The sequence below is a fragment of the Dufourea novaeangliae genome, unplaced genomic scaffold (genome assembly GCF_001272555.1).
Source record: "Dufourea novaeangliae isolate 0120121106 unplaced genomic scaffold, ASM127255v1 scaffold23, whole genome shotgun sequence".
Lineage (NCBI taxonomy): Eukaryota > Metazoa > Arthropoda > Insecta > Hymenoptera > Halictidae > Dufourea > Dufourea novaeangliae.
The window spans coordinates 525,966-548,806 of NW_015373894.1; positions in this window are offsets into that span (position 1 = coordinate 525,966).

Below are 22,841 nucleotides of genomic sequence, written 5' to 3' on the forward strand. Positions count from 1 at the left end.
TCATTGTTGCATCGAAGAAGGGGGCCGAACTTTTAATTGTCTTCGAAGTCTGCTACGAAATTAATAAACCTCGATCCGCGAATAACCAACCGACCGCTTTTGAGCCGCTCGACCCAGTTAGCCGGACTCCTTGCCTGCCCATTAAATTCATTGCTGCTTGAATTCGGTTCCTCCACCCCTTCGGGGGCGGGGGGGGGGGGGGGTACTGCAAATTAAGAGAGACAGGGACGAATGATTCGATAGAGCTGAGATTTTTATTTCTGTTCTGATGAGATTCCCCTGAATTATTCCACTTGGGACACACCCCCTAGAGATGTGCGACATTGGTTCTAATATCGATGATGTTTATCGATATATATTTTCTCGTTAAATATCGATACATGAACATTATTGGTTCATGAAGCATCCTGATAGCACATGACGTCTTGAAGACGGCTTAAAGGCGTCTCAAACCTGAAATAGCCGTAAAATGGACGTCTTCAAGACGTTATATGCCATCTGAGCATCGATACGAAAATCCTATCAATTTACCAATTAAAAAAATCAACTGCATACATCGAAGAGAATAATTTTAATATAAAAGTTTTCGCATAGAATTAAAAAATTGTTTATTTATTATGAAAACAGGCAATTCGCTTTTCGAATGATATTTATTTATTATTAAAATTTATTATTTATTATAAATTGCAATCTTCTAAAGACAAGCAGTCCAGATAATAGCACATGACGTCATGAAGACGCCCATTTTACGGCTATTTTAGGTCTAAGGCGTCTTTAAGTCGTCATTATGCCGTCTGTCTGCTATCTGGGAGGTTAAAAATAATAATTGTTGAAAATTTTGTATGGATGAACGGTTTTTCTTTTCGTTGAAAATTGCTTGAGAAAACAATCTCTCAGATGGGACTGACGTCGCAATTACTCGATGTATTTATTCTTTTTTCAAGCAGTTTTCTTTTTCTTTTTGTAAAAAATTATCGATATTTTGACAGAAATTATCGATGTCCGTAATTATTGGTTTCTAAAATATTGATAAAAAAATAGTGATATATCGATAGGTAAGTGTCGATAAATATCGCCCATCAATAATACGCATAACTTTCTTACCCACGTAACCATGCTCTCAGCGAGTTGTGCAACCGTCATCCCAGTGGAATGAAAATCCTTTGGAAGGATCTACCCACTCGTTTGGCTACTTCTTTCTTGCACCCCGTTTCCACTAAATATACACTCCCTGAAACTATTTTTAGCTAGTTTCTTAATATACAATAGGTGAAAAAAGTATTCGCACACCCTTTAAAACAGAATAACTGTTTTAAAACTGAACCAAATGGTTTGAGTTTTTTTTATGAAGTTAGAAGGATTAGTCGATCTTAATTTTTAGTTTTATTCTATCGTTAATCATGGGCGTAGCCTGGAGGGGGCATTGGGCCCTTGCCCCCCTGAACGAAAAAAAGTGGCTTTTGCACTACTCTAGAAGAAGAAAAAATGGATTTTGCCCCCACCCCTTCCCTCCAGAAAAAAATTGGATTTTGCCCCTTTCACTGATAACCTGTAAAAAATAACCTAAAAAATCTATAACCACCTAATTTTTGATAAAAATACTTTTTGTCGCTAAATAAGAAATGATTAAAAAGAAATTAAACGCGCGTTATAAAGAAATTTTCGTAATGTTATTTGTTTTTCAATAATTTTATGGCTGACCTTACGAGTTTTTGGTAGCAATCGAAAGTTGAAGCTTTCACGAATGGTCCGTTAAATTTTCAACTAAATTTATAATTATTAAAAATTTGCGGAAACCACTTTAATCTGTATTCGATTTTCATCGGGTAGGGAAATCCTTTTACTTGGTCACGTGGCGTGTGAGTGTTTACTGGGCACTGGGGGGCGGGGGGGTCACGTGGACGGAAGGGCCGCGTGATCTACGTGTCGACTTACGTAAACGGTGTTCGTCCTGGACAACGGGATATTGTATTTTGGAATCAATAGAATATCCCTCTGGCTTGATCGAGACTGGACCGTCCTATTATTTGAATTAATTAACAGTAACGGCCTAGCCCAGCGGTGGTGTTTCGTAATTCTGCGATCCGTTTAATTAACACACCAACTCGACGCTCGCTCTTTCTTTTCCGCCTTCGTGTTTGCGTAACGAGATTAGGGGGATAGTGTTCCACGGTGGAAATAAAAAAGAGAGAAAAAAAAGCACCACCCAGGATGAGAAGATTAGGGGATAAATGATGTTATCGTGATGTTTCTTCGTAAGATCGAGAATTATATCATCGAGACCGATGAGAAATTGAAGATCACTAATAAATTCTTTGAATTATTTAATTATTTGTTTATTTATATATAAAAGGGGTATGAACCATTTGGTACAATATAGAAGTACAGCAACGACTCGATGAGAGTTGGATAGGAAGTTCCTCGTGAGAGTTTCTACTTCATCCCAACCATTATTAAATTTGCATTACAATCTCAGAGAAAAAAAGTTGAAAAAAGCGACCTTTACTATTTTCTTCGCGATTTCGACCAATTGCAATTTTTTCTAAAAATTTTCTTTAATTTCTCTAACTTCACGAAACAAATAAAAAAAAAAATACTTGGTCCAATTTTAAAAAAATTGTGCTGTTTGAAAGGGTGTGCGAAGACTGGAAAAAACTTAAGGTCACTTTGATATCTCAAATAAAATAAGATATAAAAAAATAAAATTGTATCCATCCGACGCGTCTCTTAAAATGCTACATAATTCATTAAAACGGTTTTTAATACAACCAATAGGTAATGAGTTATTTTTTTTACAACATATCCAAATGTCAACAAAATCCGAAATGTTACTAGATGATCCCTGGGGAATACACAGTTTTTCATAGGGGGCAGCTACAGCGTTCATTTCGGGTGGCACTTTTTCTTCGATCCAAAGGAAGGATCGCTGGGATTACTCCATTAGAAGGAACATAAAATTCCACTCCGAAAAACATTCTCATTTAAACTGCAGGTTCTGTTTAATTCAGCACACGCCTTGCCAGCGAAATTTTTCTCCGACTCCGTTTTCCTTCCAGAAATGGAGATCGCTAATCCGAAACAAAAGGGGTAATTTTAAATGGTTCGCTCTTTGTACAGCGCGCCATGCTCACTAGGAATGATATATTCAGAATTTTCTGCGTGAAATTTTCTATTAAAGAAAGTCCGACACCGGAAGTGTCCTATCGTTCGTTGAAAATGACCCTTTTAGGTATGTCCTCTTAGCAATTTCTGGTGTCTATTCCAGCAAAAAATACGTAGCAAGGTCCAAAAGTTCTGGACTACTCCTATTTTTGTGCATACGTGGAAAAATATGAATGTTGTGGATACGAAGCTTAATATTAAGATGCGTGACAACTCCTCGGTTTACTTATTTAATAGTTTTAAATAATTTTCCATTATTCATAATAGGAAAAAGACTCATTTACTGCCATCTACCGAATTACTGTCATCCTAGACGATTTTATTTCAAATAATAAGTAATTGTTGTGAAGTTATAGATAAAGAAAATTTAGCATGCAATTTAAACTGTAATGCATACGATAGAACGAGCAGCACTTAATTTCTTCAAAAAGTTTTTACTTGATTGGAGAAGCAAGAACGACGACTTAGTAGCGAAAGGGAAAACAAGGTACTAAAGAAAAGACTGTAATTGTAATATTTGAGCTAGTAACATAATAAAATGTAATGTTTTAGATAAGATAAAGATCATAGAAAATAATCTAGATCATAATTCAACGATACGTTAAGTTTTTTAGTTTGATATTTGAGTGACAGTGATTGGTACAATAGTTTCAATCATTTTTCGATTACTGTCATGTCAGTTATTGCTTACGAAGACAAAGCCTTACACTATTAATGTCACCAATATCGTCTGCGGTCACGTGCAACCTAACCTGTTTGAATATTTTTGCATACTTATATACAAATATAATTCCAAATACAATGGTTATTAAATATATAATATGCTTTTATTTACAAAACCACGCAACATAAAAATATTTTTAAATAAAATATTTTTAATACTAATTTTGAAAAAAAGTGACAGTATTTAGGTATACGAGGTGACAGTATTTGGTTAGGTGGTAGCAATTGGTATGTCAATAATTCGATCGAACACGTTTTACGGGTGACAGTAATAGCATTCGAGATGTATTTTCGAAACTAATAAATTTACAAACCAAAGTAGAGGTTCATAAAGTTACAACAAATTTTTCCTTCAATTAAACATATCAAATAATGATAAACACAAATAAAAACTTCTGTTATTGGTCAATTAATACAAAAATTATGCAATAATGTTATTTCTTAACACTAGAACTATCTAACAAGTCAAAATGACTTGTCAATACACTCTTACAACGACGATTAAAATGTTATACAAATACATTTTCTCAGATCTTTTGCACCTTTTATTACGATATGAAAGTGAAGAAATTAGTCAATGTCTAAATTTATAAATTTTCAAAAGTTTTTCACGTTTATCCACCGAAGCAAATATGCGTTTATCGTCAGTAGTTCTAGTGTTAAAGTGTCAGTAATTGGGTCTTTTACCCTACATTGAAAAAATTATTTTTAATGTATTAATTAATTCTCATTTATTCGATATCTTTTTCCTATTCATCGAACTTTCGGACCTTTCTAGATGACCAACGTCATAGACATTTTTCATTAAGTACAGCCTATCTCATTGGCTGATCCCAGCGCTCAATCCAGATCTCCCCCTTGAAATTGTCAAATCCAAAAGGGCAATGAAGGATCCATCGTTTCGTTCCTCGAGTATACCTGGATCCAGTGTAATCGGGGTCGCGTGTAAACGGTGGAATGGTTGAGGGCAACCCTTTGGGGTGGATCGCTGGAAGGGGGGGGGGGTGGAACTTCCTTGCGACTAGGAGCGCTTCTGACCAGTTCCGAACAGTTGCCGCGCGTACTCTGTCACGTTCGCGTCGTTCCCGTCGGTGGTGCTTGCCCAAGGTGGCTCCAAGAATTCGTAGATCCGTGATCGATTCGGTGGAAATGGGCAATTTCATTATCTAGATAAAACTTTCCGAATAAAAGATAAAAAAAAGTACTTAAATTTTAATCGTTTAAACGTGGAAATACCATTTTTTTGTAACCCTCATCCGTCCCTTGCGTCAATTTGACACAGTTTTCTCATAAGAAATGACGTTATTCTGTCATGTGTAGATAAATTTAGATGATTCTTCGTGATTTTTACTTTAAAGAATTTGCAAACTTAACGATTTATCACTTCATTGTATTAATTTTTACCACTGAGTCAATTTGACACCGAGAGACAAATTAAGTTGGGAAAATCAGGGACGGGTGAGGGTTAAATAAAATAATACTTTTTCTTGAATGAATCGATTTTGAACAAACAATTATTTAATTTCATTAACAGTTTCAAGCTGAGAATGATGCCCTTAGTTATTGCAGCTTTTTACTAGGTATTATTCGAATAAAATTGTGCCCAACTTTAGTATAGAGGCACGAGTGGTAGCCAGGGTGAAGGGGACCGGAAGTCGTGTTTCACCTCGTGGGATCCTTGGTGAGTCCTCTACCATCACAGTGATTTCAGTTTTTTTGTATAATATTTAACAAAGCATGTATGTGATTGATCTTTGTTATTGTTGTTTATTGTGTGTTGGTGTTTTTTTTTTCGCGAAAAGCTTGGAAGAAAGTGGTGAGGCCCAATAGAATTTTTGTTTGTTTTGAAATCTTTGGGTATTGAAAATTATCCCAGATACTACCTGACGCCTAATGATGCCTTGAAGACGGCTTAAAGACGCTTTAGACCTAAAATAACCGTGAAATAGGCGTTTTCAAGGCGTCATGTGCTATCTGGGATGTGTACGTTTAATTTTTCTTTCATTCAATCGTGATTCTAAAGACAGAATGACTATTATTGTGAATGAATACTCCGAAATTCCGTGACAAAGAAAAACAGGATAACCTACAAATTGTCATTAATATTCATAAATGTATTTCAAAAGGATGCAGTTGAAAAAGAGTCTTAATAATTTGTCCCTGAATAGGATAAGTGGTAATATATAGGTCTGTAGAGTACAGTACAAAACAAAACTTTCATCACATCCAATCAGTTTTCTAGTTTATTCCGAACCTAATATGGTACTTCAGAAAAGAAAGAAATTCCTACATTTACTCTTACGAGTTGCTTTAGGAAATACCATTTTCCATAAAAAACCGCAGTCTACTTATTATTATCATTTGTAAGCTATTTACCATCTAACCTACGGTTTAGTTATTTTCTTCCAACATCAATAATTTCGGTGTTCATAAATATCGAGACACCTTGTAATATAATCTCCAGATTCGTGGTTTATTTTCTGGCATTAATAGCGTGTTCCACAACGATCCGAAGGAACACCCACTCACGTTTAATACCATTAAAGGTACCGGTATCCGCTCGACTGGTATCGAGTCATCGATGCGTGAATCGTCGTCGCTAATGCCCTCCCGCAATATACAATTATTTGCGACAGCTCCCTCACGCTCCCTGTGCGACTGCCGTCGGTTACCTCTGTGAACAATTACGACGAAAACGGGCATGTGTTCCGACCAGGTGAGCACGGGACGTGATTAATTTTTTCGCCAACCATTCCAAAGACGCACCAACACACATGGGCATAATCAGGGGTTGGCAGAGAGGGGCACTTGCCCCCCCCCCTGGACGGAAAAATGTGGCTTTTGCCCCATTCTACAAGAAAAAAAATTGGATTTGGTCCCCCCTCCCTTCTCAGAGTTACAACATTTTTGCGTAATATTTAATATTGCAGTATAATTTGAAACACGACCAACACCCTCTATTAACCGAACGCATACATTTTTAAGGATTTATGACTTTAGAAACAAGATAAAGTGTGTCTGGCTATGTACGGCCTTTTTTACTCTGTTAGTCGATGTGTTAATATTTTTGCCTCCCCCCCCCCCCCCCCCCCCCAATTGATAATCTGGCTACGCCTGTGCCAACACATTCGTCAGCCGAGGGACCAAGCAATTTCACGGGATTACATGTGTCTGACCGAATACGAACTTATACTACTCGAGGGAAACCAGCGAACGACGGTGATATTAGTTGCGTGCACTAAAAATTCGATGAGAATACGTCTCTGTTATTACAAACCATTTTCCTTCTGTAATATTGTATAGGGTAAAAGACCCAGTTACTGACACTTTAAGAAATGACATTATTGCATAATTTTTTTATTAATTGACCAAAGACATAAGTTTTTATTTGTATTTATTATAATTTAATATGTTTAACCGAAGGAAAAATTTGTTGTAACTTTCTGAACCTCTACTTTGGTTTATAAATTCATTAGTATCGAAAATACACCTCGAAAGCTATTACTGTCACCCGTAAAACGTGTGACGGTATTGGTAACATTAATAGCGTAATTGTCGTCATCTGAGATTGCAAGATGAACTCTAAAGAAACCGTACATCCAAGTGTGATTATTATCTAAAGTTTCGACGTTGGCCATTGCCATAAATCGAACAATATCAATTATTCCATGGATGTTCCTGTAGTTCTATTATTTAGGAACGTAAAATTTAAATTATGAAATATCTATCGAGTGGACACATTACCAAAATGAATCGATGGAAAACGCATTAATCTCGAGTGACTTCCCCCCTGAAACAATAATTGCTTCCCACGGGCGTTCTGTCAAATTCTCCGGCAGACGAGAGCACTTCAACGCTATAATTGACTTTACTCGCGATGAAGATAGCCAATTGTATGGATTCGAAAAAGGAAGGGCTCGAGGCAGTTTCAGTGTAATCGGTTCTTCAGCTGGATGACTCGAGATTTATGACAACGTGCATGTACAGGGTGGTTCGCGTAACACCACGATTTTTCAAGCACTTCCGGTGATCCGACGGAAAAGTATTTTAAACAAAACTCGATCAGTTTTTAATCCGCTATATATTACAAAAAAAAATTTTTTCAGAAAATTTATTTTGGGTAAAACGTCAAGGTGACCTTCATTTTTTTAAATGACATTACATATTTTTGACTTTGTAGTATTGTTGCTGATGTGAAGCTGAGTTCAACCACCTGGCACACTGTGACCTTGAAATGACCCTGAATTCAGAAATGCGGAATCAACGAACAGAAATGTTTTCGTTAAAAATTGTTATGAGCTGGACATCCGTCTTGCTGGAAGTAAATACACTGCACAATATCAATTGGAAGCCCTTGCTTCGACGGTCGATAGTTCACAACGAGAAAATGTCAATATGTGACGGCGTAACTATCATACTGTTGAGACAGTAGTTCCAATCCCACTTAAATTCAAGGTCATTTCAAGGTCACAGTGTACCAGGTGGTTAAACTCTTCTTGGCATCAGCTACAATACTACAAAGTAAAAAATATGTAATGTCATTTTAAAAAATTAAGTTCACCTTCACTTTTCAACCAAAATAAATTTTTTGAAAATTTATTTTTGTAGTATATAGCGGATTAAAACCTGATGGACTTTTGTTTAAAACACTTCTTCGTCGAAACACACCAGAAGTGCTTGAAAAATTATGGTAAGTGTCACGTGGGACATCCTGTATATGTATAGTCCATCGGGGGGAAGAACGTTCAAGGGGATCGTCAATAACTTTTGTTTCGATACGAACGACCCATGAATGGGTGTGTCTCAGCCCGGTCTACAAGAGACGACAATAGCTGCCGAATTATTAATTGTGAAACAGGAGCGGAAAGTTCTCCGTGAACGGGCAATGTTTATCGTTGGCCTTTTCACCGACAAGACGGGCCTGGAATGGACATGCTCTGAAAGCCTGGAAATTTTCTGGTATGTTGGACGCCTAAGGGACCAGAACGCCGTGAGGAATTGATCAGCAGGCGCCTATTCAAGAAAATCTATTTCACCAAGAACCAGAACAAAGACATTCAAAACGGTGTTCGAACAGAATTATAGGCGACCCTTGTATAACACGGTTAGATGATTGGGAGAAACCCTTAGTTAATACGGTGTTCCTACAACTTGTTTGTTTTTTTTTCCATTTCTAAATTATTGAAAAATTATCAAAGAAATATTTTGCTGTATGTTTGTTTATATTGGATGACACATAAATGATTCGCAAGAAGATAATGAAATAACTACATTTTATTATTTAAAACAACTTTTATAGTTTTGTACATTTTTGGTACTCAAGGTCATACTATTAAAGGTTATTGGATTGGTCTTGATCTCAACTACCATACCGTGATGATGAAAATACGTAGTCCCATATAAAAAAAAATATCAACGACCTTGAAATTTCGAAAAATATGACCTTGAGAAATTTCTTTTGCTGATCACAGTATTTGATCCTTCCGATCAAAAAATTGTTTCCCCTTGCACTTTTTTCTATCATAAGAAAACAATGAGATATTTAAGGTGCTCACGTTAGGTGGTACACCCTGTACAGTAAATTTTCGATCAGTGTTCTTATATATTATTCTTCCCTATCTCACTAGCTAGATAACCGAATTATCTGAAGTATAACACGGTGGTTAGATTCCTACGAAATGTCCGTGGTACGGGAATTCCTGTTATACGAAATTAATACAGTAAATCTTCGATGAGTGTTCTTATATATTATTCATACCAATCTTACTAGCTAGATAACCGAAGTATCTAAAGTATAAAATGATGGTTAGGTTCCTACGAAATTTCCATGGTACGGGAATTCGTGTTATACGAAATTAATACAGTAAATCCTCGATGAGTGTTCTTATATATTATTCATGCCAATCTTACTAGCTAGATAACCGAAGTATCTAAAGTATAAAATGATGGTTAGGTTCCTACGAAATTTCCATGGTACGGGAATTCGTGTTATACGAAATTAATACAGTAAATCCTCGATGAGTGTTCTTATATATTATTCATGCCAATCTTACTAGCTAGATAACCGAAGTATCTAAAGTATAAAATGATGGTTAGGTTCCTACGAAATTTCCATGGTACGGGAATTCGTGTTATATGAAATTAATACAATAAATCATCAATGAGTGTTCTTATATATTATTCTTCCCTATCTTACTAGCTAGATAACCAAACTATCTGAAGTATAACACGGTGGTTAGGTTTCTACGAAATGTCCATGGTACGGGAAATCGTGTTATATAAAATTAATACAGTAAATCATCGATAAGTGTTCGAAGGCTCCTCGGCACTGAGTGTTCAGTCGTCATATCTCCACCACTGAGGGACGTCCGTCATGGAATAGTCAAGCTTCCAGTGGTGGGTATGACATCTGAACACTCAGTGGAATCTTCGAACACTCATCAATGATTTCCTGTATTAATTTCATAAAACACGAATTCCTCAACCACAGAAATTTCGTAGTAACTTAGCCACCATGTTATACTTCATATACTTCAATTACCTAGCTAGTAAGATACCAGTGTCAAGATTCTTTTAGCCATTGACCATTTTAGCCCACCCAGAATGACGAAAGCAGGATTCATCCAAAACTGTCGCTCAAAACGAAACAGACCGTGTTGTGTTCCATCTTCCCTAATATTCGTCGGCTAATTAGCGTACTATCGCGCGCCCATTGTTACTGCAAGTTGGTGTGCGCCACACGAGTGCACCAGAAACTGGAACCTTGACCTGGATGAAACACACGCTCGACGATACCCGACGTGCGATTCGGGGCAATCGTCACTCTCTCTCTCTCTCTCTCTCTCTCTCTCTCTCTCTCTCTCACTCTCTCTCTCTCTCTCCACCGACGATCATCGGCGAACAAGAGAAGTTTAGCGGCCCGACGAAAATGGGATTAAATTAATCGCGAATTCACCGATGTAATTGGCGTCCTGCTGTTATCGTCTATTTAAGGGGAAGATGATCACCCATAAGCGTGAACACCAACTACAGTAAATCCTCGATGAGTGTTCGAAGGCTCCTCAGCACTGAACATTAAATATATGCGACTGAAACGAATATCACGGACACTTTGTCTCTGTATAAACCGTTTCGCTAAATGCATTCATCCATGGGTCGCTAATGACCCAGCCGTAGGAGCCGCGTGGATTAAAGAACTACGTGCTGAAGACTGTACGCTCAAAAATTATTTTACCGTTAATACTTTTCCAGATACAAAAGGAATTTTATTCTTAGGACAAGTGTAACGTTTACTCTAAATCTTAAATATTAATACCAATTAAACAGAATTTCAGTTCGACTCAAAGAAAATGAATAGTATACACGTTTATTAAATCCAGTTTGAAATCGTCATCGCGTATCTGACTCGATATTATAAGGCATAGGGTTAATATGGGGCATCCTTGTATAACACCCCTAATTTACGAAAATGGTGAATAATTTCACGACGTGAAGAATAACACGGTTGCAGTTCCTTCGCCCTTTTTATTTGCAGACTCTTAGTCTGGTGTTACTGTTAGAGGATTTCAAGACGAATTCGGTAAGTATCATAACATAACATGTGTTACACTTTTTTTTAAATTAATTTTTGAAAGAAAATTGAAGGTGACCTTGAAAAATCATGAAGAAAAAGAGTTGACAAAATACTTGCTATAATCACGTTAAAGCTCTCTTGAAACCATGCTATACCTGATAAAAACATTTTCGATCGGATTGCTAATAACTGAGTAATCTCTACTGATCACGATTCATGGTTCACCCTGTATATTACTATAAGTACATAATATCTCATTATTTCTTATTATTGAATATTTATTGTAAAAGTCCTACGAGTGGTTGAGGACCAAGTGCATGTTTATACTAAAATATCAGTGTAATGTAATCATGTTCAGAATTTCAGTTCGACTCAAAGAAAATGAATAGTATACACGTTTATTAAATCCAGTTTGAAATCGTCATCGCGTATCTGACTCGATATTATAAGGCATAGGGTTAATATGGGGCATCCTTGTATAACACCCCTAATTTACGAAAATGGTGAATAATTTCACGATGTAAAGAGTAAACTCAAATTTGCATTAAATTCTGTTTACATTTATATCGAAGTGTACAGATCTTCCTTGTTTTGCCTATCATGACCCCCCCCCCACTATCGTCCCTCTAACCATGATCACCTGCAAATGCTTTATGGCTCGTAAATCAGCGATTGCGTACTCACGTGTCACGGCTGTTGTCACAGGGCTGTGCATAATTGAATATCGTGGGCTTGTTTGTCCGATCGGTTCGCCGCGCGGTGAATTGCAATTTTCAAGAGCGCAAATGTTTAGGTTTGCAGACGAGTGCTCGCTGAAAAAGGGTGATAGCCAGTCCCCCCACCCTTAGTTGTCGTCAACAGCTATCGTTTTCCTGCCGCTCTGCGTTCCATGTGATTGACGTAGCGTCATATACCAGAAAGAAAACATCCGTTTGTTGCCATTTATCTCTAGAATGGAATGTATATTCTGGTCGACAGAAAATAAAAATCGGATATTCGTCAAAAGTCGAGTGGAAAATAAAAGGCCCCGAACACTTTCCTGGTTCCACAGCCCCTGGCCATTGAATTAGAAACACTAATAATTTGGAGCATTTTGCATATTTCTGAACGTAATTTAATAATAAACATTACTAACTACCGAAGTACAGATGTACTTTTTTAAATTTTTTTTATACACATACAGGAAAAGAAATTTTTCCCAGATATTTGGAGTGTAACAGACGGAAAAGATTGGCTTACAGTTTTTTTTTAACGTAGCCTCATACAGAATATATAATACAGTAAAGAATCCATGAGAGTTTGAAGCTCAGGTCCGCTTCAAAACTTTCACGGTGCACCAAGAATTATTTCAACACCTCACAAATCTATTGTTTGCCCAAAACCTGAACCTCCCGTCCCCAGTACCGGGGACGAAGTAGAAACTTTCATGGGGAACATCTTATCCAACTCTCATCGAGTATTTACTGTAATACGAAGTAGAAAATAAACATGATTACATTACACTGATATTTTAGTATAAACATGCACTTGGTCCTCAACCACTCGTAGGAATTTTACAATAAATATTCAATAATAAGAAATAATGAGATATTATGTACCTATAGTAATATACAGGGTGAACCATGAATCGTGATCAGTAGAGATTACTCAGTTATTAGCAATCCGATCGAAAATGTTTTTATCAGGTATAGCATGGTTTCAAGAGAGCTTTAACGTGATTATAGCAAATTTGTTGTCAACCCTTTCTTTTTCATGATTTTTCAAGGGCACCTTCAATTTTCTTTCAAAAACTCAATTTAAAAAAAAAAGTAACACATGTTATGTTATGATACTTACCGAATTCGTCTTGAAATCCTCTAACAGTAACACCAGACTAAGAGTCTGCAAATAAAAAGGGCGAAGGAACTGCAACCGTGTTATTCTTCACGTCGTGAAATTATTCACCATTTTCGTAAATTAGGGGTGTTATACAAGGATGCCCCATATTAACCCTATGCCTTATAATATCGAGTCAGATACGCGATGACGATTTCAAACTGGATTTAATAAACGTGTATACTATTCATTTTCTTTGAGTCGAACTGAAATTCTGTTTAATTGGTATTAATATTTAAGATTGAGAGTAAACGTTACACTTGTCCTAAGAATAAAATTCGTTTTGTATCTGGAAAAGTATTAACGGTAAAATAATTTTTGAGCGTACAGTCTTCAGCACGTAGTTCTTTAATCCACGCGGCTCCTACGGCTGGGTCATTAGCGACCCATGGATGAATGCATTTAGCGAAACGGTTTATACAGAGACAAAGTGTCCGTGATATTCGTTTCAGTCGCATATATTTAATGTTCAGTGCTGAGGAGCCTTCGAACACTCATCGAGGATTTACTGTAGTTGGTGTTCACGCTTATGGGTGATCATCTTCCCCTTAAATAGACGATAACAGCAGGACGCTAATTACATCGGTGATGGAAGGAACTGCAACCGTGTCAAGTATGACATTATGAAGGAAAACAAGAACTGGATGATAATTATTCTGGAACCATGAAGACACCTTGAATTAGAAGTTCTCTGCAATTAATAATAATTTTCAAGGCAAGAAGAACACATCCTCCGTCGTGGGAATATTAAACTTTCAGGCACCGATGCATCAGCAGGGCTTGAACGACCGTCATTAAAGAGGCTTATTCCTAGAAGGGAGTAATCAGTGACTGATTTCCTGAACTCGGAAGCAATTGTCCCCTCGATACTCTTTTTTCCTGTCGGACTCGATTCCCATTCCACCTGTGCAATCTTCTTAATGCTCTTTCGACGTCTAATGGGAGAACCTCTCTGATTCTTGGTCGACACATGGATTGAACGTTGTTTCGCCATTCGCTGATTAACTACCTTCTTCGGTGCCCCGACGAATACGCGCCAGCTGGTTGCATGACTGTAATTTCCGTAAATTGGAAACGATAGGGTTTTCAATTTTCACGGGGAAACTGGAATACTGTTCGTTCTGCAGCTAACGTTAGAGTGGAAACGATCCTGTGTAGATAAGAGTTCTGGACCATCAGAGTCTGGGCGAAGGATTAAGGGAAATTTTAATCCTCTGTTGACGATTGAATATTTCAATAAATATTTAGATAAAGATAAATATTAAAAATATTTAGTTAAATATAAATATTAAAAATATTTAGATGAAGATAAATATTAAAAATATTTAGATAAAGATAAATATTAAAAATATTTAGATAAAGATAAATATTAAAAATATTTAGATAAAGATAATAATACAAAAATTTAGAAATAATAGACCACTTCGAAGTGGTCTATTTCCCAAAGTTGTTGTTATTTTCGACATCAATCTTCGACCTCCGAAGACATTCCTTTATTTAGAATCTTCCTGTCCCTTCATCTTACGAGATGGGAGTTATCTAGTAGTTTTTCTAGTAATCTAGCTACGGTGGTCTGAAGGTGGAGTCACGGTTCCAGGATCATTCGTCAACGCCACTAGCTGTTGCCACGATGAATGGCGTTAGCTTCTTGCCTACCTAGTCGAATAGGTTTCCCCGCTGAACCCCATTTACCCTACGGAAGGTCCGTATTTGCATAGTATTGGAATGACTAATGGATAAAGGGAATTGTAGTTAAACTCGTTGGTGTGGAGAAAGTATTTAGTACTGATAATTGGACGACCCTGGCGAAATAGGGTACAGTGCTATACTGCTGGACTCTGGTATTTTCTTTTAATTTTCTCCACGTTCATTACAATAAGCAATACAGATGCATGTATTATAATAATAACTATTAGCCTTCGAACAACGTTGGTTCATATACAGGGTGAGTCAGTACGAAGTACCATTTAAAATACCAATAACATTACCTCAGCGTTTCGCAACCTTTTAATATTTGGGACCCAACTTCCCATGTCAGTTTCATTCGCGTCCCCCTTCCAATGATTTTTCGGAGCCCTAATATTTTTTAAATAGTTTTTTAATCGTTCAAACAGTTTTGTCGAATTTTTTATCTTTTCGTACTTTTGCCCACTCCATTTGTTATTTTGGGGCCCACAGGTTGAGAATCACTGCATTACCTATTGGTTGTATTAAAAAACCGTTTTAATGAATTATGCAGTATTTTAAGGGACGTATCGGATGGGTACTATAAAATTTTTTTACATCCTATTTCTTTTTAGATGTCAAGGTGACCTTGACTTTTCCCAAGGTTAATACATCTTTATTTTAATATCATCATGCTACAGGTCACTGAATCCGTCTTTCTATCGACCACAACAGGGTATTAAGAAAAACATAGACCTTGCAAAATCTCAAGGTCACCTTGATATCTCAAAAAAATAAGATACAAAAAAATTATGCAGTTACTTTAGATAGTTGTCATTTTCTCCCCCTGTACATGACATAAAAGAGTCTCAGGGTCACGACTGACCCAGTGTTAGCAAGGGTTTATTTTAAATCAGCTAACGATGTAAATACCCACTGTTCCTGATCGAATACTTCTTGTTGCAGATCCAGGCCATTCTGCTGCATCGGGGATTATTACGTTCAACCCGTGTGGAAGCTCCGCCTCTGGATTGACAAAACAGGAATCCCCCGACGGATCTTGCGTGAGAGCTCAGAAATCCAGGTTTCCCCCAGCACAAAGGAAATAATTGGGGGGTGAGAAATGCGCTCGGACGTTTAAATAACCGGCCTCGCGGGTGACTCCAACCGATGGCGCGAGCTACCTTGTGGAGGGCGGCGACGTAATTAGACAAGCGTCGAATTGAACCTGTCGGATGTGTTAAGCCCGAGGGACCCCCGTTGTTCCGCGCGCGAATACCTTGGACCGGATAATTAGCGGGAGATCTGGGTCTCGGCTGATTCGACAGGTGAGTCACGCCACGTTGTTTGATCCCTGTTTGCTCGTTTCTCCAACGGAAATGGCAGAAATAATATCTGTGTTCGTAGAACACTCGAAGATTTTGAGACACTTGAAAGGTCATCTTTATTTTTTAAAACGGGATCAACCTTTTTTAAACACGTACAATTATACTCCGTTTCATTAGGAATTCAGTGACTATAATTATTCAAGGTTCAAGGTCACGGAAAAAAGGGTGGTTCCATTTAAAAAAAATGAAACCTTGATATCTCTAAAAAAAATGACATAAAAACAAAAATTTTGTTGGCATCGCGCGAGCCCCATTCAACCATTCAACTTTGTCCTTAAGATATTTTATGTATTTTTAAAATACAACAAAGATATTTGACGTGCAAACGTTAGGTGACTCATCCTGTATACAGGGTGAACCACGAATCGTGATCAGTAGAGATTACTCTGTTATTAGCAGTCCGATCGAAAATGTTTTTATCAGGTATAGCATGGTTTCATGAGAGTTTCGACGTGATTGTAGCAAATTTTTTGTTAACTCTTTTTTTTCATGATTTTTCAAGGTCACCTTCACTTTTTTGCAAATACACCTATGATTTTTTTACGCCTATCTGTTAGAGGATTTCAAGACGACTTCGGTAAGTATCATAACATAACATGTGTTACACTTTTTTTTAATTGAATTTTTGAAAGAAAATTGAAGGTGACCTTGCAAAATCATGAAGAAAAAGAGTTGACAAAAAACTTGCTATAATCGCGTTAAAGCTCTCTTGAAACCATGCTATACCTGATAAAAACATTTTCGATCGGACTGCTAATAACAGAGTAATCTCTACTGATTACGTGGTTCACCCTGTATATAACTAGGTATGTAACTTTAATTAATTATACCTTCAAAACTATCAAGTAACTGCGGCCAATATTTCACACGTATTATTAGAAATATGCATTCAATCATTCCACAAAAGATCGATAAAATCGAAGTGGTACAGTTGAGATCCATCCCTTGTCAAAGCCAACTACCCTTCGAACACTCATCGATGATTTATTGTATCCTGGTTAAGGATTAACGTCTAACAATACGAAAAGTAGCTCGACAGATCGAATCTAGGAGTAGCTAGCGAATCATATGACCTTCTAATAGACCTGGTGACTTCTGTGCTCTGGGTCACCACTGACCCACCTGTCATACAGACACTATTATTTGAAAATCAATTGAACAAAAAAGAATATTATTCGGTTTTCTTCGAATCGAAGTGAAGTACTTCGTTGCTGGTATTAACCCTTAACTGCTGCTATCCGGTCAATTTCACCATAGCGCTATTTAAAACTTAAAAAACGCGGTTAATTTTATAGTTGTGAATTCATGCGCCAGTGTATTTTCTCATATTCTGAATGTCAGTCGACTGGTACACGCGTTGTTGTGTAGTCGTGCTACTTATCAAGACACCTAATTGCCGAAACGTAAGATTTGTTACTTGTGTCCAGCAAAAAAAGAAAGAAAAGCATCGCATGGTTTCATAACTTGCCATAAACCTGTGTGCTCACAATGCTCGAGACATATTTGTAAGGAATGCGCATGAAATTTTCAGCTTTACCATTTTTGTATCTAATATGATTATGTTTACTTCAATACATGCTATAATTTTGATGATTTGTTCTGTTTACTTATTTATTTCATTTTAGAAGTGAAGGGGAGAGGTGTGGTGAAATAAATCCATATTATAAGGGAAAATTTAAAGATGTAATTAGTGGTAATTACTAACCTTTAATGTAATGAAAATACAATGAAATACGCAGCAGTTACGGGTTAATATTTAACTTTTACAGTAAAAGTACAGCTACGATAGGTACAGAATTCCTTTCGTTTTCCTTCAGTTATCCTATCGATAACAATCTAACCCGGAAGACTACGGACGTCAAAAAAATCATAGGGCAAGGGGTTAATAGCCACCCAAAACTGACTCACTCTAGGACTTTCCAACTCCACATTTTCGATCCCAGAAGGCATCACTGTTCCGCCATCGAGAAGTTTCCTCCCTCCCTCATTAAACCGCCTGTTCAACCGTGACTCCCGTGAATCGGATTATTGATGCCGAGTTACCGCCTGGCGGAAGATCCCGCGTGTGGCATGCTTTAAATCTCCGCTGATTGCCATTACGCAGTTGCGCCCGGAAGTTCCTCCCGCGATTCGTTAAACCACGACCGGGTTCCGCCGCGTGGAACAAAGGTGACGAGAACTTCTTGATGAGACCTTAATGAATTTCGATCCTCCCCTCCCCCCACTACCGATGAAATTGGAGCCCCCAGGGGCGGGAGGGGGGAAGATCCTGCGCGCAGTTAGCAATTCGTTACTTCGCCTTAGGCGCAGAGATGGGCACAATTTTGTTCGAATAATACATAGTGAGAAGCAGCAGTATCTAAGATCGTTATCCTGACCTTTGAACAGTTCATGAGATTAAATAATTGTTTGCACAATGTCTAATAATTTAAGAAGAAATATTATTTTATGGTAAAAGTTGGAATTACCACGTTCAGTCAAGGAAAAATGACGAAATATTTTTTTCATCTTTTATTTGTTATGCGGCTCACTTTTCTGGGGTTAGGTACCTCATTTCCATTTTAGTGTCACTACCCATCGCAGATTCACGAAAGTAAATGGGAATTTTATGGACGCCATGTATATGGCAAGGCTACATTTTAAAATCGTGACCAAAAAGAGAATAGAAACTGTTGCTAGTATTCTACAAGTTACAGAAAGTAGTAACGTATCAATTATTCCACGAAAGTAGATGTGAATTTTATGGACGCCATGTATATGGCAGGGATACATTTCAAAATCGAGACCAGAATGAGAATAGAAACTGTTCCTAGAATTCTACGAGCTTAAAAAAAGAGTAACATATTAATTATTCCACGAAATTAGATGGGAATTTCATGGACACCCTTTATATGGCAAGGCTATCTTTTAAAATCGTAGCCAGAAAGGGAATAAATAGGAACTGTTGCTAGAATTTTACGAGTTTAAAGAAATAGTAACATATTAATTATTCCACGAAAGTAAATGGGAATTTCATAGACACCCTGTATACTACCTTTTAAAATCGAGGCCAGAAAGAGAATAGAAACTGTTCCTAGAATTCTACGAGTTTAAAAAACTAGTAACATAGTAATTATTCCACGAAAGTAAATGTGAATTTCATAGACACCCTGTATACTACCTTTTAAAATCGAGGCCAGAAAGAGAATAGAAACTGTTCCTAGAATTCTACGAGTTTAAAAAACTAGTAACATATTAATTATTCCACGAAACTAGATGGGAATTTCATGGACACCCTGTATATGGCAAGGCTATATTTTAAAATCGAGACCAAAAGAGAACAGAAACTGTTGTTGGGGTGGTAAACGTGTCTGGTTTCTCCTGGAAGCTACGCACCGATAGATTTTCCAATGCTTTCCCAGAAACACGTGGGACACAATCGTCTCGTTATTTCGCGGTTTTCAATGTTTTTATGGGAAGGTGAAACGGAAATCGCTCGGGGATACAGAGAGACACCCAACGAAATAGGTCAAGTCGCGGGTGTGTAGGTACGCATTCCTCTCGGAACAAATTCCGTCGGATCTGATGTCATTTTTCCGGAGAATTTCACGTTGCAGGAGAAAGCTAGAAAGGAACAATAACTCTGGATCGAGTTACAGAAGTTTCAGGGAAAACCTGGGATATTGACAATTCGAAGATCCTCGGTGGTGGAGTTGTTGCACGCGATGAAAAATCGTGGAAACACGGTAGACAGTAAATCCTCGATTAATGTTCACAGGCTCCTCGACCCAGACATGGACAGAGATGGACAAACTAAGTATCTAGATAAAAAGTTTCGAATAACGAATAAAAGATAAAAAAAGTATTTCGTCATTTTTAATTGTTTAAACGTGGAAATTTTAATTTTTATAATGAAATAATACTTCTTTATAAATGAATCGACATTAGTTATGTTATAGTTTATGAAATATTTAATGTTCAGTGTCGAGAAGCCTTCGAACACTCATCGAGGATTTACTGTATAGTGCTCTCTGTCTATAATCCTGCCGCTTGGGACTGACGACGCGACTATAAAGAGTACCATACGCAACTATCATCCGTCCCCAACTATAATAACTGAATAGTATACTATTAAAAGGAAATGTTTGATTGTACTCAGTTTGTCGGACGATATTGTTGGATCAATTGGTACTTTAATAAATCAATTTGTTCAATCAGTTTCTTCTCCCTCGCGGTGACATGATTCTTCCCTCTGCAAGCTCGACATTGAATGAAAATTTTGAAAGCTAATGAGGGAACACGACTCCGTCAGCGAAACCGGAATTTCATTCTGTTCATACAGGAGCAAGAGGTTGAAACGCACGGAACGGATTCATATCTTTACACGTTCTGGCGATGATCCAACCACCATTTCATTTCTTTTATTACGTTCGTCGATAGCCAGTCTCTACCGTCATCCGTGTATGCATTCTTCCCAAGACCTGTACTGACCACCAAAAAAAAAACATTAAAATCGAAAAAAGTTTCGAAGGTCTTCTAACAAGGGAAGGCACGGAAAAGTCCCCCTCCGATTTTGATGAAACTTCGTCTGTCTGTTAAGCAGTCAAAAAAATAGGTACACGTATTTTTTTTATCGGCTGAGACGCGACTTTAAGGGTTGAAACCACCCCTCGAAGTTTCGACCCGAAAGTACTATCTCGAAAACCATAGGAGGTACATGAAAACTTCTAATGGTCGAGGTTTGCGGTTTTTTATGTAGAATAATATGGTGCTAACAAATTGTCTAAAATATAATTTGTTTGTAACAAAAAAATGTCGGATAGAAACTTCGAGGGGTGGTTTCACCCCTTAAAGTCGCGTCTCAGCCGATAAAAAAAATACGTATCCCTTATTCTTGACTGCTTAACAGACCTACGAATTTTCATCGAAATCGGAGGGGGTCACTTCAGTGCCTTCCCTTGTAAGTAGAATAATTTTCATCTAGTTTTCTATACCTGGGTCTAAAAAGACCATCGATGCGCAGGGTTTAACGACGCGGGTGCTGATATTTTCTGAAAAATAGAATGAATAATTTTATTCCTTCCAACCAAGGAGTTTCTAGTTTTTCTTTTCCTCGTAGTTCCTCTTCGCTTCATCCTGGTTATTTCCGAATGTAGGTGAATCAGCGATTCAGCCTCGTCAAAGACATGCATTAACACCCCCCCCCCCCCCCCCCCCCCCCCCCCCCCCCCCCCCCCCCCCCCCCCCCCCCCCCCCCTCTCTCTCTCTCTCTCTCTCTCTCTCTCTCTCTCTCTCTCATACCATTTGAAAGCAGCCCAAGTAAAGAGAAGATACAAAAAGACGATCCAGGTGGTAACTATAGATCAGGATTGACGTGTCCCTCCGTCCGAGTCGTGAAGAACAAGACGACAAGGAGTCTGAACGGGACACCTTTTGTCCCATGTGTCACAGTCCAGGACCGGCCGAGTGAAATCTGAGAGGAGCGAAAGATTGAAAATCGATCAGTCCCAAGGTATAACGGAAGATCTCCGAGGAAACGGGAACGAAGGGAGCCAGGCATCAATAAATAACCGACTTTCCAGTGTCCCGTTTCTCGCCACCTATCGGTGGATGTCGAATGGAAAGGGAGCAAAAGTGATGAGGAACTTTCTGATGGGAAATAGATACCACACAGGTCTACTAGGACATTTATAATCCCCTTAGGAGGGGATATAATTTACATTATTCAAAGGCGCCGAAGAAATGTGATCATGGAGATAAAGGTAGACCCTAGGTTTCTAAAAGACAAGTGACCGTTTTGATGGAACAGTCATACCTGTCACGTAATTTAAGCACTTTGTCTTCTGGTTACATATCAGTTAGACCCTACTAATTTCTTTAAATATAAGGAATAATTGGAACCTTAACAAATGGTTTCTAAGAATCTCCCCAAATCCTCCAGTTAGTTAGGTCTTAACAAGCTTCCCATCACTATAAGTCACATACTTTAAGCACTTTGTCTTCTGGCTACATATCAGTTAGGTCCTACCAATTCCAGTAAATATAAGGAATAATTTGAACCTTAACAAATGGCTTATTAGAACCTCATCAAATCCTCCAGTTAGTTAGGTCTTACCAAGCTTCCCATCACTATAAGTCACATACTTTAAGCACTTTGTCTTCTGGCTACATATCAGTTAGGTCCTACCAATTCCAGTAAATATAAGGAATAATTTGAACCTTAACAAATGGCTTATTAGAATCTCCCCAAATCCTCCAGTTAGTTAGGTCTTAACAAGCTTCCCATCCCTATAAGTCACATACTTTAAGCACTTTGTCTTCTGGCTATCTATTAGTTAGGTCCTACCAATTCCAGGAAAAATATAAGGAATAATTTGAACCTTAACAAATGGCTTATTAGAACCTCACCAAATCCTGTAGTTAGTTAGGTCTTAACAAGCTTCCCATCACTATAAGCCATACATCTAAAGGTTTAT